The 14,775-nt window shown below is 34.3% G+C and overlaps 1 long non-coding RNA gene across 1 annotated transcript; it reads right to left on the reverse strand.

The window, feature by feature from the left end:
* Positions 1 to 3,537: 3,537 nt before the first annotated feature.
* Positions 3,538 to 12,831, reverse strand: LOC123528159 (uncharacterized). Its single transcript, XR_008367044.1, has 3 exons — positions 11,990 to 12,831; positions 4,618 to 4,999; positions 3,538 to 4,277 (listed from the first exon to the last, which is right to left on the reverse strand). It is a non-coding gene; the product is annotated as an uncharacterized LOC123528159 (long non-coding RNA).
* Positions 12,832 to 14,775: the final 1,944 nt, after the last annotated feature.

Genomic DNA, 14,775 nt, shown 5'->3' on the forward strand with positions numbered 1-14,775 from the left:
GGTTTTAAGTTACTGAATGCAAAAAGTGACAGCATCTAGCATACTTTGTAAACCATAATCGTTTACTATAATGCGCAATTATTTTAAGAAGTTTTGTCCAATTAAAAAAAACCAGTCGACTAGATAGTCTGATTTGTAACTTAAAATGAGCCGCACCATGAGAAAACCAGCATAGTGCATTTGCGACCAGCATGTATCCAGACCAGCCTGCGCATACGCGCAGTCTGGTCAGGATCCATGCTGTTCGCTTTCAAAGCCTATTGCAATTAAGGAACCGTTAGCGAACAGTATGGATCCTGACCAGACTGCGCGAAGTCTTGTCTGGATCCATGCTGGTCGCAAATGCAGTATGTTGGTTTTCTCAAGGCGCAGCTCATATAATAAATTGCCTCGTAAATGACACCAGGAATGTTGTTTTTCTAAAGTACTGTTTTCTTTCTGTAGCTCATTTCAGTGTTCCCTTATACGTTAAGTTATGAAACTGCACTTTTCGTAATTACTTTAATATGTCTTACCATTTCCGTCCGACAAAGAAAAGTTCGCTCCCAAGTAATTAACCGTTATGCAAGATTTGATACCGAGATTTTATGTAAAATATTAACATTTTTATCATTTTTCATCATTCCGATGTAGATACTAAGGAACAAAATATATTTTAGGTAGAAGATCTATTGATACACATAATTTCACGCTTTTCGGTTAAACTAAATCGTAAGATAACACTTTACAGTCCATTTTAGCCGTAAAATCTCGACTCATTCAAACTTTATATAAATGATTAATTTCTTATTCTTTTTGTAAATCTGAAAACTAAAATCTTAAACCCGTATGAATCGCCTATTATGGCATCTTAAATAGTGGTCTTGCAAAAGTGAAGCGCGCTCTCCGTGCTCACAACTTTTTATAGGAACGATAGATTTGCAAAATGCAAAAATTATGTACTTGCCTCAGTTTTGTAATGAGTTAGTCCGACCGTTCCTCACTAAAGAATACATTTCCAGTACAGTATTCTTATAAGCGTCCTGCAAATGAGGTCTCTACCATAAAAGTACTTATTTTGGAGAAACTAAGATAAATTAGTTTAAGTCATTTCCGCAACTAAGTTCCATGTTCGCACGCGGCACAAGAAAAATGCACTGTTTAACGATGAGGTAAAAGAATCTAGGTTAGTAATATTTATATCAGTTAATAATATCCCTCACTTAAAATGACCCTGAGTATGACAGTTGAACCTACGCATCATTCACTGATACTATCATGCTACCCAAGCGTTTAGCATACCTGGAGCGTGACTCCCGTCACATGACTACCATGTCTCAAACGAGATTCAAGTGCCCCGGGGATGCAGCTCACTTCGCCGTTTTGGTTGTACATCTGAAAGTGATAGTCATCTTGTAAATACATTGAGATAATTGTGTTCCGATGACAACTAGTGGTCCATTGTCATCTTTTGCCCCTAAAATGTGTCACCCCCTTGTCAAATGTCTTCGTATAAGCTGTGTATTTATTAAATTACCTGGGAGAGTTAATTGGTTCGGCCATCGGGAGAAACATGAGCCACGCACCATGTGAAATATTGCGTCAAATTAAAAGAATGACATCTGGACACCATTAACACACGTGATTTATTAAATATTTCATGTAAATGTCACATCCTTTAATAACTCAGACTTTTTCGTGTCAGCGGGTGTAAGTTTTATGGTACTCTTATTGAAAAATGGACATGACTTTCGACACGCGGCGATTAAAACGGGTCTAGACAAGAAAAATGCATTTTTGACAATAACAAAAAATCAATTAGAAATATATAGAGGATATTTGTTTGTTTCAGTGAAATATCAATTTTATTTCACAAGTGAGCATCAAAAACTGATATTTTCACGAGTGGCATAGCCACGAGTGAAAATGACTTTTTTTGGTGCTCACGAGTGAAATAAAATTGATATTTCACTGACACAAACAAATTTTCTTTTTATTTCATGTGTAAAACTCTACGTTTGTTGCGTAATTTATAAATGTCGAAAATCACGGGAAAGATCAACAGAAAGCATAACACAAATGACGTCATTTTAACGACGTCATCGTCATTATGGTCCCCGGTATTCATAACGCTCGGTATACAATTTGACTTCAGTCGCGACGGAGGACCGGAACTAGTTCGGCAAAAACAGTGAAAAATAAAAATGATAATCTACTGTTTCAAAACTGTGGATTATCACTTTTATTTCACTGAGAAAACTCTATAATTCACTGGAAAACATAAAATAAAGAATGAAAATGTCATGGTGATATTAATACAAATTATATTACAGTGTAAGGTTTTTGATACATGTGGTTTTAGCGAGTGAGAAAATCCTAGTTGGTTGAAAAGCATAAAAGACGAAAATAGTGCTTTTGATCTCCCAAGAAATTCATGTATATTATGCAATACATTCAGCAGGTAATTCTAATGCAAGAACTTAAAACTACTACCTACAGATTCGGTATATAAAATATATGTTAAGTATATAATCTCTATTTACATGTAGATAGAAATAGCAGATGGTCTGGTTTCTTAAACAAGTTCATTAAAACTGAACAGTAGATTTTCATCATGACACGATACTGCGCATGACATATTATAAACTGACTGGATAGTTTGTCGGTCAATAGTAGAAACTATTGCACTCGGTTCGAAGGACTAGGACTAAAAGATGGCAGAACATTTAAGAAAGAGTTTTATTTCACAGAATTAGTAATGAATATCAACCTACGGACCGGCGATTTATACATGGTGTCGTGTAATAGGTATGGTTAGGTAGAATGTATACCTACAATTTAACAAAGTGAGCAGCATTTTCGTGTTTAACACAGCTAAATTACATATTGTTGATGAGCCATTGCACACAAATAACTCTGAGCCATTCCGATTATTTCATGTAGTTGTCACTTATATAATAAATTGTATAATAATTCCTGTAATAATTATACTTTAACACGAATGTGTACGTAATAGTCATTCTGAAATACCCATCAAAATATCAGAGTCTGCAATATTTACAAGAATGAACACAATGAATGAATGAATACATGTACAATGATTCTCTAATTAATTCTGTTTCGAACGTTTAGCTGTGTTTCAAGATTCGAAGATAGAGATAAAATGTGCATATTTATGAAAAATGCCAAAGGGGAATCGTACTAATAGATGGTTTAAAAGATACTTATTATTGACTACATATCAAGAATGTTAAAACAATTATATCTATCAAGACAAGCAGTGGTGAAGAAAGAAACTAACTTGAAACAAAGAAATAATACATATTTAGTATATATATCTTTTTTTAGTGTCACATTTAAATTTCTTGAATGCGGGCCGTTCAAGTGTACAGCAATGTGTTAATTAACCAGTTTTATTTTGTGATAACAACTTGATTATTCAATAAAATGTTTTTACGAACTTACGACATAGGGCCGTCCAAGAGCATCGCTATAAAGTCGTACAAAATTGTCAGGGTGGCTTAATTGGTTTCATTTTATAGGGTTGCTCACTTTTTTTTTGTAATTTGATTTTATTTTAAACTAATGATTTTGCTCTTTCCACCGCTTGATTGTCCATAGAGATACCATCAGTTAGTACTACTATAGTATCAGCGTGTATTTTATATTAAGGTAGGAGAGTCCAAAACCCAAAAATACACGAATGCTCCCTGTACTCGTACCTTTATAAATGTTAGTCTTTTTCTTGGGGAGGGGGAGTCAATTTTCAACAGTATTTCAGTTATATAACGTCGGGCAGTTAACCTAACCAGTGTTCCTGGATTCTATACCAGTACAAACCTGTTCTCCGCAAGTAAAGCCAACTTTCTCACATGAATCAGAGGTGGAGGGCAAATGATTTCAGACATGTTTTATCATCGCAAATCGTCACGCAAAACATACGCCCCGCCTGAGGATCGAAGCATACTCTAAATCAGGTGCACCGCAGACAAGTACACGTCATGCTGTACCGCTCCTGGTAATTATCATTTTGAGTAGAATTGGGTGAATTTTGACAAAATGATATTTTAAAACACCTGTAACTTTAACGACTCTATCAGTCAGGGACCGGAACAATTTTTTTATTGCCATTTTGTAATTAACACCATTTTTGTACCCGATTTCTTCAGCTATGTAATCAGTACTTTATTGACAGATAGCTCAGGGAACCAGAACGAAAAGGTCTATAAATAATAAAGTAACACCTACCAAAATTTTATGGTCGGCCCGTTGGAAGATGATAGTGCTTTATCAAATTTCTGAAAGATCAATGAGGTTACTGAAAATTACTTTTGTTAGGTATTTTAAGACCAACAACACTCAACGCATTGTTCATTTTCGGCTACAATAACAGCAGAAAATAGTGTATGTGTCAAGTCATCATGTTAAATTTAGATACACGTAAACAGGTTGATTCATATATCACATATTTCATGTATGTGCATAAATAAGTTAACTATTTAGTACGGTATGAAAACGACAATACTGACGATGCGCTCGGAAATATAAAGCAAAGGCTCGTTTCTTTAAATCATAATTTTTAAAACTCACAGCTGGTTTTTATACCTTTTGTCTTTGTATTAATTTTAAATATTCTACCTGTCCTCTTTCATGAACTGTAATTGAGCACTCCACAACTTTTCTCCGTCCGTATATATAGCATACTAGTATCCAGGACTGACTTCAGTGGTATTATGGGAGTTTGCATCTATTTTACTCATATCCAATGTGTCCACGTAACCATCAGGTACGACCACAAAAGCAGGCAGTCTGCGGAGCAACCAGATTCTATGTTAAATTTCAATTTTATGTTATGATCCACGTTAAGTATATTGACGAATATAAATTTTCAAGAACTCAGATGTTAATCCATTTTTCGCGAACAATATGATGTTGTAAGGCTAACCGTTTTGCGCATTGATTTATCCAGCCACTTCAAAGGTGAAACGTCCTTTTGTCTGCTGGTGGAAAGAATGTGGCCCTGTAATGTAGATAGGAGATATAAATACCCTTATTGTGGCCGTATACAGCTGGAGAACAGCTTTTTTTCATCGGGTATGGGTGTACATTGACTCCTACCCTTGTCAATTTTCAAACGTACGACTGAGACTTTTGAAATGTATACTATGTTACCATGGCAACAGATACATTAGAAACCGATTATGGTCAACAGACACCGTACGAACAAAAATTTAAACAGTCCTATGACAAAAACAGGCACTATACACCACTTAATGACAATTATACATTAGCATGTATGTCATGCGATGCAAATTTGATACGTTCTGACATTTTTGTATGCAAATATACTTTTTTATCATCACAAGTTTATGCGTACGAAAGTCACATTGCGTATTAATAAGAGGAAAGAAAGGAAAAATCTTTATCAGATAAGTTAAGGGTAACAACAAAACACGTTTTTAGATATATATTTTGAGTTTCATTAAATTTGTGAACGACTTGATAATTTGCACGGTTTTCACGATGCATTCGTTACAGTCTTCCACATTATCACGAAGAAATTTTCGCGGACATTTCATCGGTCTGCTGTGTTAACCAAGCAAAATTGTCGCATGCTCGGTTAGAATGAGTTTGTTCGTGAGAGATAAAGAAATGTGCAACCTGCAAACACCCGCTAGCACCGTACAGTTACTTTTAATTTTCAGTAATCAATTACGATAAATGTAAAACCAAACCATCTTCATTATGTATTTTACTAGGTGAAGTTCAAACCTTGTGACAAAAAAAAAAATGTTTCTTTCTGTTTTCATATTCAATAAATTCATGTCTATATATTCTAAAATTGCCTCCCTTGAAACGACAGAGAAACACAACGATAATGTTCAAAGTTAAGGGAAAAATGATGTTACATATCGTATACAAAGGTCTTTGAAAACCTTTTAGCACTGTTAAGTTTAATATACATAAATTTTACAGTTCTATACTCAAAATTCCTTAGATTGACATGTACCTGATTCATGTATACACAACTGCTGTTTCTGCAAGTCGGATAAAAGTGAGAAAAAATCATTGATATTTTGTCATCTAGTAGATTTTTTGTTCTCTTATACATAAAATTAAAATTTAAGTATGAAAAACTTTACTTTTTTCGCGCACATTTTGAAGTATAAATACGGTAATCGGAAAAATGATAAGTTTAAAAAGACAGTCCGCGTATGGAAAACATGTTCATATTTCACCGAACGTGACACCCCATAACTCTTGTCAGCCTGGCTGACTTCGCATCACTTATTTTTTGACCCTCGGATAAATTTTCACAGAGGTCAGTCAATTTATGGAGTTTTTGTCGGGCTTTATGTATATTTAATGTCCACAGTTTTGATGGCCACCACCATCTAATCAGCAATTACCACAAGTAGACCCACTTCTGTTTGTGCTCTGCATTTCTCAGGGAGAATGTGTTTAGGCAAAACAAACGCGACCGCATTCGTGAGGCGACACTCGCTGTCTTTGTTTTTATTTTATCTTCTTTTTTTTTCATTTTTATTTTTTTGCAATCTGTTTCTACACTGGATCATTATTGCATTGCACGAACTCTTTTCGGGACCTAGTAAACTTGCATAGTTACAAACATAGATACATCGCAACTTATGTATAATTATGCGGTTACACCCAATTTCTATGGACACCCCTTAATCTCTGAATATACAGTATGATGCCCCTGCAGCCCCTCTTTAAGACGTTACATGTATATAAAATTCATACGCTATTTTACTTGAAATTATGGAACTTAAACGGAACTACTGACCATAGCGTTGGAATTTGACACAGTCGTTTCGATGCCTTTTTTGACCCCTTATAAGTTTGAATACGTCAGCCATCTACAGGGTCGAATGGGGCCTTTGCAACTCCCATATAGAGTACACCTAAACCTCTCGTACAACCGATAATGGACTCCATTAGCCTGTCAAAGGTAAAGCTAGGTAACGCCGCATCACTTTTGTGACTCAAGTTTGAAAAACCGAGTCATTAGATCCGAATTAGGTAAATTATGTCCAAGAAATGACCGGAATGAGGAACATTTACTTTATATCGCAATGTCATGAGAATTTTTGGCAAGTGCTCTTGCAACTGTGAAGCTAATTTCAGTCCATAACAACAATGTTTTGATAAGTTCTACCTTAAGGCGGCATAGCGCGGACGTGTACCTTAATGTTAAAATTAATGAATGGAGACATTAATTGTATATCTTTATGTATCAAGCCCGCACATCCGACACAATGGTGAAATCGTATTTGATAATGGCAAGATTTTTATCTTAAATTTTCCATCAAATTTGTTACGCAACGTCGTCATTCCATTACAATGACGGGACAAAACAATATTTACATTTAAAATCATGTCAGGAATGAAATATATTACATGTTTAGGGTTAAAATGCGGTGTATATTTGACAAAATGATAAATTAGATGTGGAAAAAGTAAAGCAGTAATTTTATGTTAGTAATTTTATGTTGCAATTTAAAGTTTGTAGACTGCACAATAATGAGTATGTAATAATGTCATTATTAAACCTTTACCCTGCTAAGTTTGTAAAATGGACTTGTCCATCATTCAATTTGGGCAGTACCACTTATGATTCAAAGGGGTGTTCACAGAAAATTTACTGACTGACTGAAACAGTGCCGACCATGACAGCAAAACTGTTACAACTTCTCATGACCTAATTACACATGTAGTGACTCAATATGCGTCCATATTTTTGTCATAATTCCACAGACAGAGAAAGTGTAAAATGTTGTTTGTTCCGTTAAAAAAATCGACCATTTGTACTTACTGGAAGTTCGTTTAATGATTTATTAACATGTTTCCTTACGAAAATGAGGCAACATCCATGCATAATATACGACATCTTCACTTCCAAATTTGACGTCGTTTCTCAATGATTATGACCCCATTTATCTCAACGACACACACATATATTGGGTAGCAACTGCATCAACATTTTCCTCGCTATGGAAATTAAGAAAATAGAGACGTTATTAGGAGGGACGTAGTTTCGATAATAAAAGGGCTTGTTTACGTTGATATTCTGTACTATTTAATTCTTCTTGAAAATTAAGGAAATAAAGATAGGCATTTTAAATACAATATGCCTGTTGGCCTTGAATAATTGTATCGAAAATTAATAGCATAAAATGGAAAACATTAAGTTTTGTTTCCTTGGCTTATTTGCTCTAAGTGTGATTTTAATGACATTTTAAGTGAATTTTGATGACATTTTGAATGCGTGAAAGTCGTGCTATTTTCCTTGTACTTTTATTGGCGGTCAATTATGTAGTAATATCCAAAGCCATCAACAAGTCTAATAGGTGTAGTGTTAAAATAAATGGATGTGCAAAGACAGTCAGCATCAAAATTTAAGAAAGTTCGCGATGACACCCAAATATGCTTATCTACACCTCATTATTTGAACAGTTCCAGTTACACGGATTATGTTTAGTCTGTTGAGTGTCTGTATACATCATGTTGCAAACTTTACATATATGTAATAATTTTATTGTCAACGGACATCTCAATTTCTTTAGCAAAATACTTTTTAAAGTAAAGTAGTAAAATTAAGGTAGTTTCTCACGTTTTATAAACCCGAAGTCGTGGCGTAACGTCATTTACCATGATAAAGTAGAAACAAGCGTGCACTCGGAATACGGGAACAAATATGATTTCAAGAATTAATTACAACCCGTCAGTAAAGATATTAAAACAAGTACATTAGATAAAAATATGATATTACAAATGTTTTCCAAGTTAAATAATTCTAAATAACGTTTTAAAATCAATTTGTAGTGCGCGAGTCTCTTAAATCATAGGCAAACGTCTGAGACCTTTATGTTTTATTTTACCACATTATAGCCCGTCATGTTTATTTACAGCTGTGAGAAGTTTCAGTAGACAAATTTATATTTGCGAAAATGTCATCAAACTTGTGATTTTACCACAGAGTCCCATTTCGAAAACTTCCGTGAGTCCAGCCTTTTCACCCTTAGTCTAGCAAACAATCAAGCACACGACCCTATCGTTTTTATTTACCGAATTTTCTAGGGATATTCTGAAATTTTGAAAAATCAGGGTTTTAAAGTCTGCATTGTAGGAAAAAAAAATGACCCGAACGTGAAGAACTACCTTTACCTCATGGAAAACAGCTTAGTGCCACATGAGGTCATCTCTGGGCTCGAGCCAGAGACATAGAAGGCTGCTCGGGTGAGACATTATGCACTGAACCAATACCGCAGCGAAATGATCAAGTAATGCAACGTTTTAGCAAGCACTTATTTCTTAAGATTTTGTTTCAAATGAAAACCTGCGGTATGCAATGATATTGGGTATACTTTATTGTAAAATCTTGAAACTTGACCCGTCAGTTATATTAAATGATGGTCGTTTTCATTGAGTGAAATCACACCATTTATTATAAATCACACATGACTGATTTTCTTATTCCGATATGATCACAGTAAACCATCCATTTCGTTATAAAACTTGAAATGCATCCTCTAGTTTTGATGAGTGTGTGATTTTATGAAGTTCAGGGTAAAAAATCATTACCCAAATATGTCGGTGTTGATGATAAGGAGATGAAATCTAACTTTTTAGTATGCGCAACTCACATATTGAGGAATAATGTTATCTATATCGAATACGGGTATTGCTCTACTTTCACATAGACTTGCAATTGATGTAAAAGCGATGATTATATTAAAATTTAAAGCGCAGTATAACGAGCTATTTTTTCTGTTGGCCTTAAAGAAAGATTGCTAGAATTCTCTGAATTTCTCAACAGTCTAACTATTATCTGCTATCAGTATTTAAACAATAGACAGAACCACCCTCTCGGTATAATTACTCGGATAACTGATAAGCGACGTGGCAGACACCAGCGAGATCTACTTGGCTTTATCAGAATCCCGTTTTATTCGTTCCAGTACACTAAAATCTTTTTGTTTCCTTTCCTCACATCATTTGACAAATAAACAAGAGTTTGACCAATTTGAATTCGAATTACTGGTAGTAAACTTATAAACAAAATATTCCTGATTTAAGACAATGTCAAATTTTTAGTCTCAAGACAGAATGTAGAATTCTGCATTAAATATCACATGCAGAATTCTATATTAAATGTAGATCCGTCCTAAATGTTACTTTGTAATTCTGTACTAAATGTTACTGTAGATTTCTGCGCTAAATGTTCTGTAGAGTTCTGCACTAAACGTAGAGTTCTGCACTAAATGCAGAGTTCTGACAAAATGTAACTCCAAAACTCTACACTAAATTAGTTATGTATAAATGTTAATGTAAAATTCTGCGCTAAATATACAGTTCTGTACTAAATGTTACCCCAGAATTCGACATTAAATGTAGTTTACCACAGAATTCTGCACTAAATATATAATTCTCTACTAAACGGTTTTGTATAATTCAGTACTAAATGGTAGAGCTATGTATAAAATGTTATTATAGGCGTCTGCACGAATTCTGCTTTAAATGTTACTTTTTTACAGATTCCATAATTTCAAAACAGTTCAGCAATGTAAACATGCTAGAAACTGGTGCATTAACGTATAGTATATACAGCCGTCCCTGAAACCCAGTTATAATATTTCTGGTCTGTCTTGTGACAAAAATTATCCATGTTTACACTCGACCCGAAATATTTTAATTATGTTTTCAACCGCATCATGTTTTATAGAAAACTCAACAATGTGAAAATGAAAACAGAAGCCAAGAAATATGACAGTCTCGTCTGTCAATTTAAATGCGCTTAAATGTCATCTCTAAATAACTGTGATATTGATTAAGAGAGTATAAATAATTGAACCGTGCCATGAGAAAACCAACATAGTGGGTTTGCGACCAGCATGGATCCAGACCAGCCTGCGCATCCTCGCAGTCTGGTCAGGCTCCGTGCTGTTCGCTTTTAAAGCCTATTGGAATTGGAGAAACTGTTAGCGAACAGCATGGATCCTGACCAGACTACGCGGATGCGCAGGCTGGTCTGGATCCATGCTGGTCGCAAAGCCACTATGTTGGTTTTCCCATGGCACGGCTCAATATGATGCATGACTCGTATAAAAGTTTGTTTATCATCGTTAATCGCTGTAAATGCGTCGTAACAGTTTATTAAAGCGTACAGTACCTTACTGTTGGTTAAATTAGGTCAAAATATATGTGTATCAAAACAATGGGCTATTCCAGATAATATCCACCCCCACGGGCCACTCACTGTGAGATCATTTTTTTTGGAGGGGATGGGGGCGGTAACTTACAGATAAAGGTAACAAGGGGAGGGGTGTCTAGAGGGAGGAAGGGACAGGGTATTTTGTCTTTGTAGTGTGGAAGCAGTTCTCAGCCGGGGGAGTGGGTAAAATGTCTTCCAGAGAGGGGATAATTTTCTTTTAAAAAACTGCTTCCACAGGGTTGGGGTGGATATTTTCTGGAATAGTTCAATGCGACAGAAGCTAACACAGTGTGTATTTATATATTTAAAGACTACACACCTAATTAAACATATTACTGATGTTTACCTAACCTGGTTAATCAAGGTTAACTCGTCAACTTTGACAGATGGATGATAAAAACTGAGCAAGAAATGATTATAAAAAAAATGTGGGAAACTGTTGAAAGACGTATTCATCTAGTGACCGAAACTAATACTGGTATTAAAATTAAATTTCTTGATTAGTATAATTTTTGCATTTTTTAACATATATGAGGTGGAATATGGATATTACTTTTAACTGCTTTTCAATCAAATACGCAAGCAAAAAAAAAAAATCAACAAAAAACATAATAATTATATCGTCCGTTGAACGCCAGAATGTGGATAGCCCCTTAATTCTGGCGCTCAACGGACGATACGCTAAACATGGGATGATTACAATGAACATTTAGAGAAATAGTTTATGACTATCCGGAATCACTTAAAACAAGGAAAAATGTAAAAAGACCTTACCTTCTTAACATCATGCTGTTCACTTTTTCCTTGTTAGTTTAAAAATGTAACATTTATTTTGTACTAAAGTCTCGTAAAAATATTCACATCAACAATTTGACAGTTTCATTTCATCAAAATGTTCTTACATTTTTGCTAATTAATTAACTAACAATTGCACTTTACATTTTTTTTTATATCTGTCCTGAGGTTTTGTCCGTTAGAACAGAACGTTCGAAAGAATTTAAGTTCGGAGGCGAGCTGTTCCTCTGGCTCTCCGGTGTGAGTCTATACCTCCTGTCCCCGCAACATCCAGCTTTAATCTGTCAAGTGACATACCCTTCGGTTTCTCATGTAAAAAATGAGCAGTGTACTATCTCTCTCCTGTACATTTATTAACGTGACATTAACCTGTATCATGTTTCATTCAGACACAAAAACTTTATTCACGCATAGAAAACACAGGGCAACGTTTTCTCTTCCAAATTTCCCGAAGTCCACAAAAATCTCCCTAATTTTCCTAACGAAACTTTTTTTATGGTAAAATGCATCCATAGCAATGATTGTTTTAACCACATAGCGCTTTTATTATCATTTTTATTGCGATTTAGAGCGCAGATGGGAAGTGTAAACAATACGGTAGGGTCTAACTTTCATACATTTTCCTCTTCTCGCTTCGATTCATTCAGTATAACCGCATAACTTCGAGGGTTTATAAAACCCGAAACTATGTTATCCACAAAAAAATACATTTTTTTCTCTCAACCTCACATATTTTCGAAAACAGAAACTTTGGGTGACACGATGATGTACTGGAAACATTATTTATACAATATAAATCATCTCCCATTGAAGTCCACCGCTTAAAGATTGTTTTTTTTTTAAGCTACATGCATAAATTTCATGTATTAAAATTTGAAAGTGATTTTCTTCCTTATCGCAGTTTAAACTAATATGTACAAGAATGTTTAAGAGAAAAGGGTCGCTATAATAAGAAAAACTGAGCGATTAGGCAGGCAATTAAAAAAGTTCGGTTTTCCGTCTAATTGAATTGTATCTTAAATTGTATATAAATTGTGTCTGAAATCATGCGTCATTCACCTCCGATTCATGTGGAGAAGTTGGCATTCACGTGCGGAGAAGAAGTTAGTACGGAACACTTTAGTTGAACTATCTGCCGTTACATAATTGAAATATAAAGCACTGTTAAAAAAAAGGCAACCCGAAAATCTACATTTCGGATACAGTAGTAACTATAGTTTAGATTCTTTAGTAAAATCAAAATTTAAACAATTGTTATTACAACGAAAATGGACATTTTGCAGAGCATGTTTTAACTAGGAAGAAACGTCTATGAAAAATTACCAACCATAGAGCATGACATTATTTCAGTTGATAATTTGTGACTATGGAGCAAAATTCAGCTGAAGTCCTTTAATTATATATCAAATTTTACTGCGTAATTGACACAGTACGTTACTTACAGACTGTGTGCGTGTTTTATAAACACTTCCTATATACTGCTCACTGAACTATCAAATGTTTTAGTAATAAGTGAAAAAAAAACTAAAGTGATTTCTAACTTTCGAAAAAGAACATGAACACTTGATTCCGACAGCATATCACTTCCATTTTGTAAAAAAAAAATTAAGGAATCTAAAAAAAAACATATGTAACTTAAAGAGACAACAATACTTTTTTTTCGGACAGAATTTTAACTCCATTTAAAACACATTCTGTTTTTTAACAGTATCTAAAAACCAACCTTTTATAAAATATTGTTGAAGACATAACTATTGAAGGGCAGGAAATATCGTATTCAGCATTATAATCCGGGTTGATATTACGGCAGTCTGATAAACTTGGAAAAAATACCTCAAAAATTAAACTGAAGTTATTGTGTAGTTACTTCATAGGTTTTACACATCCTATAATTATAGTTCATATCCGGTTTTGTAAGATAGGGCATTACCATAATTATAGGATAAATGTATAACATTTTGCGTTTCGTTCGGGGTAACTGAATAAAATAAAATTACAAGAACGATATTAAAGCGGCACGTAAACCAAATAACGAACTAGGATTGACCTTTATATCCAGCCTGACGTATTTATGTTACCTGGTCACAGCGCTATTAATGTAACGTAAATTCTTTTATCCAAATTGCTACAAAATTCTCTTAAGATGTGTATCTACCTTATTAATTCAACGTCGTGAAAACTAACCCTTAAAGGCAAATTCACTGTATGTTTAATTATATATTCACAGTGGGGGAAAAATGCACCGAGGCAAGAAATATAGTTTTTTTAATCATTTACATATGGGCCTTTCCATGAGAAAACCTGTTTTAGTGACATGATATAATCACTGTTTTTCTTATGTTCATGTGGAAACTGGAAACAGTTATCTGTGCGAAACCGAATGATACCATATTTTACAAATAAATGTTATTTGTGTTGTCACGGCTACGAAGATTCCATATAGCACCTATGCATCATGAAAATATAGAGGTGTATAGATAAAAGGTCCGTTATAAAACCAAAAATGTATTTTAAGTTACTTTTTAGTTAAATCATTTCAAACTGTTCCAAAAATATTCAAACGATGTTTAGTAATTGATGCACAAAATGTGTTGCTACAAGCCATGCATGACGAGGTGATTCTGTTCCATGATGTTTCAAAAATGCCTTCAGTGACTTAGGCTACTTAAAATCATTGTAAATCTTGAAATAGTGAAGATGATTATTTCAAATTTTCAAATTTGAAAGGTAAAAGGATGTTCTTCATGAAATTAGAATATTGTGTC

The sequence above is a fragment of the Mercenaria mercenaria genome, chromosome 14, assembly GCF_021730395.1.
Source record: "Mercenaria mercenaria strain notata chromosome 14, MADL_Memer_1, whole genome shotgun sequence".
Taxonomy (NCBI): domain Eukaryota; kingdom Metazoa; phylum Mollusca; class Bivalvia; order Venerida; family Veneridae; genus Mercenaria; species Mercenaria mercenaria.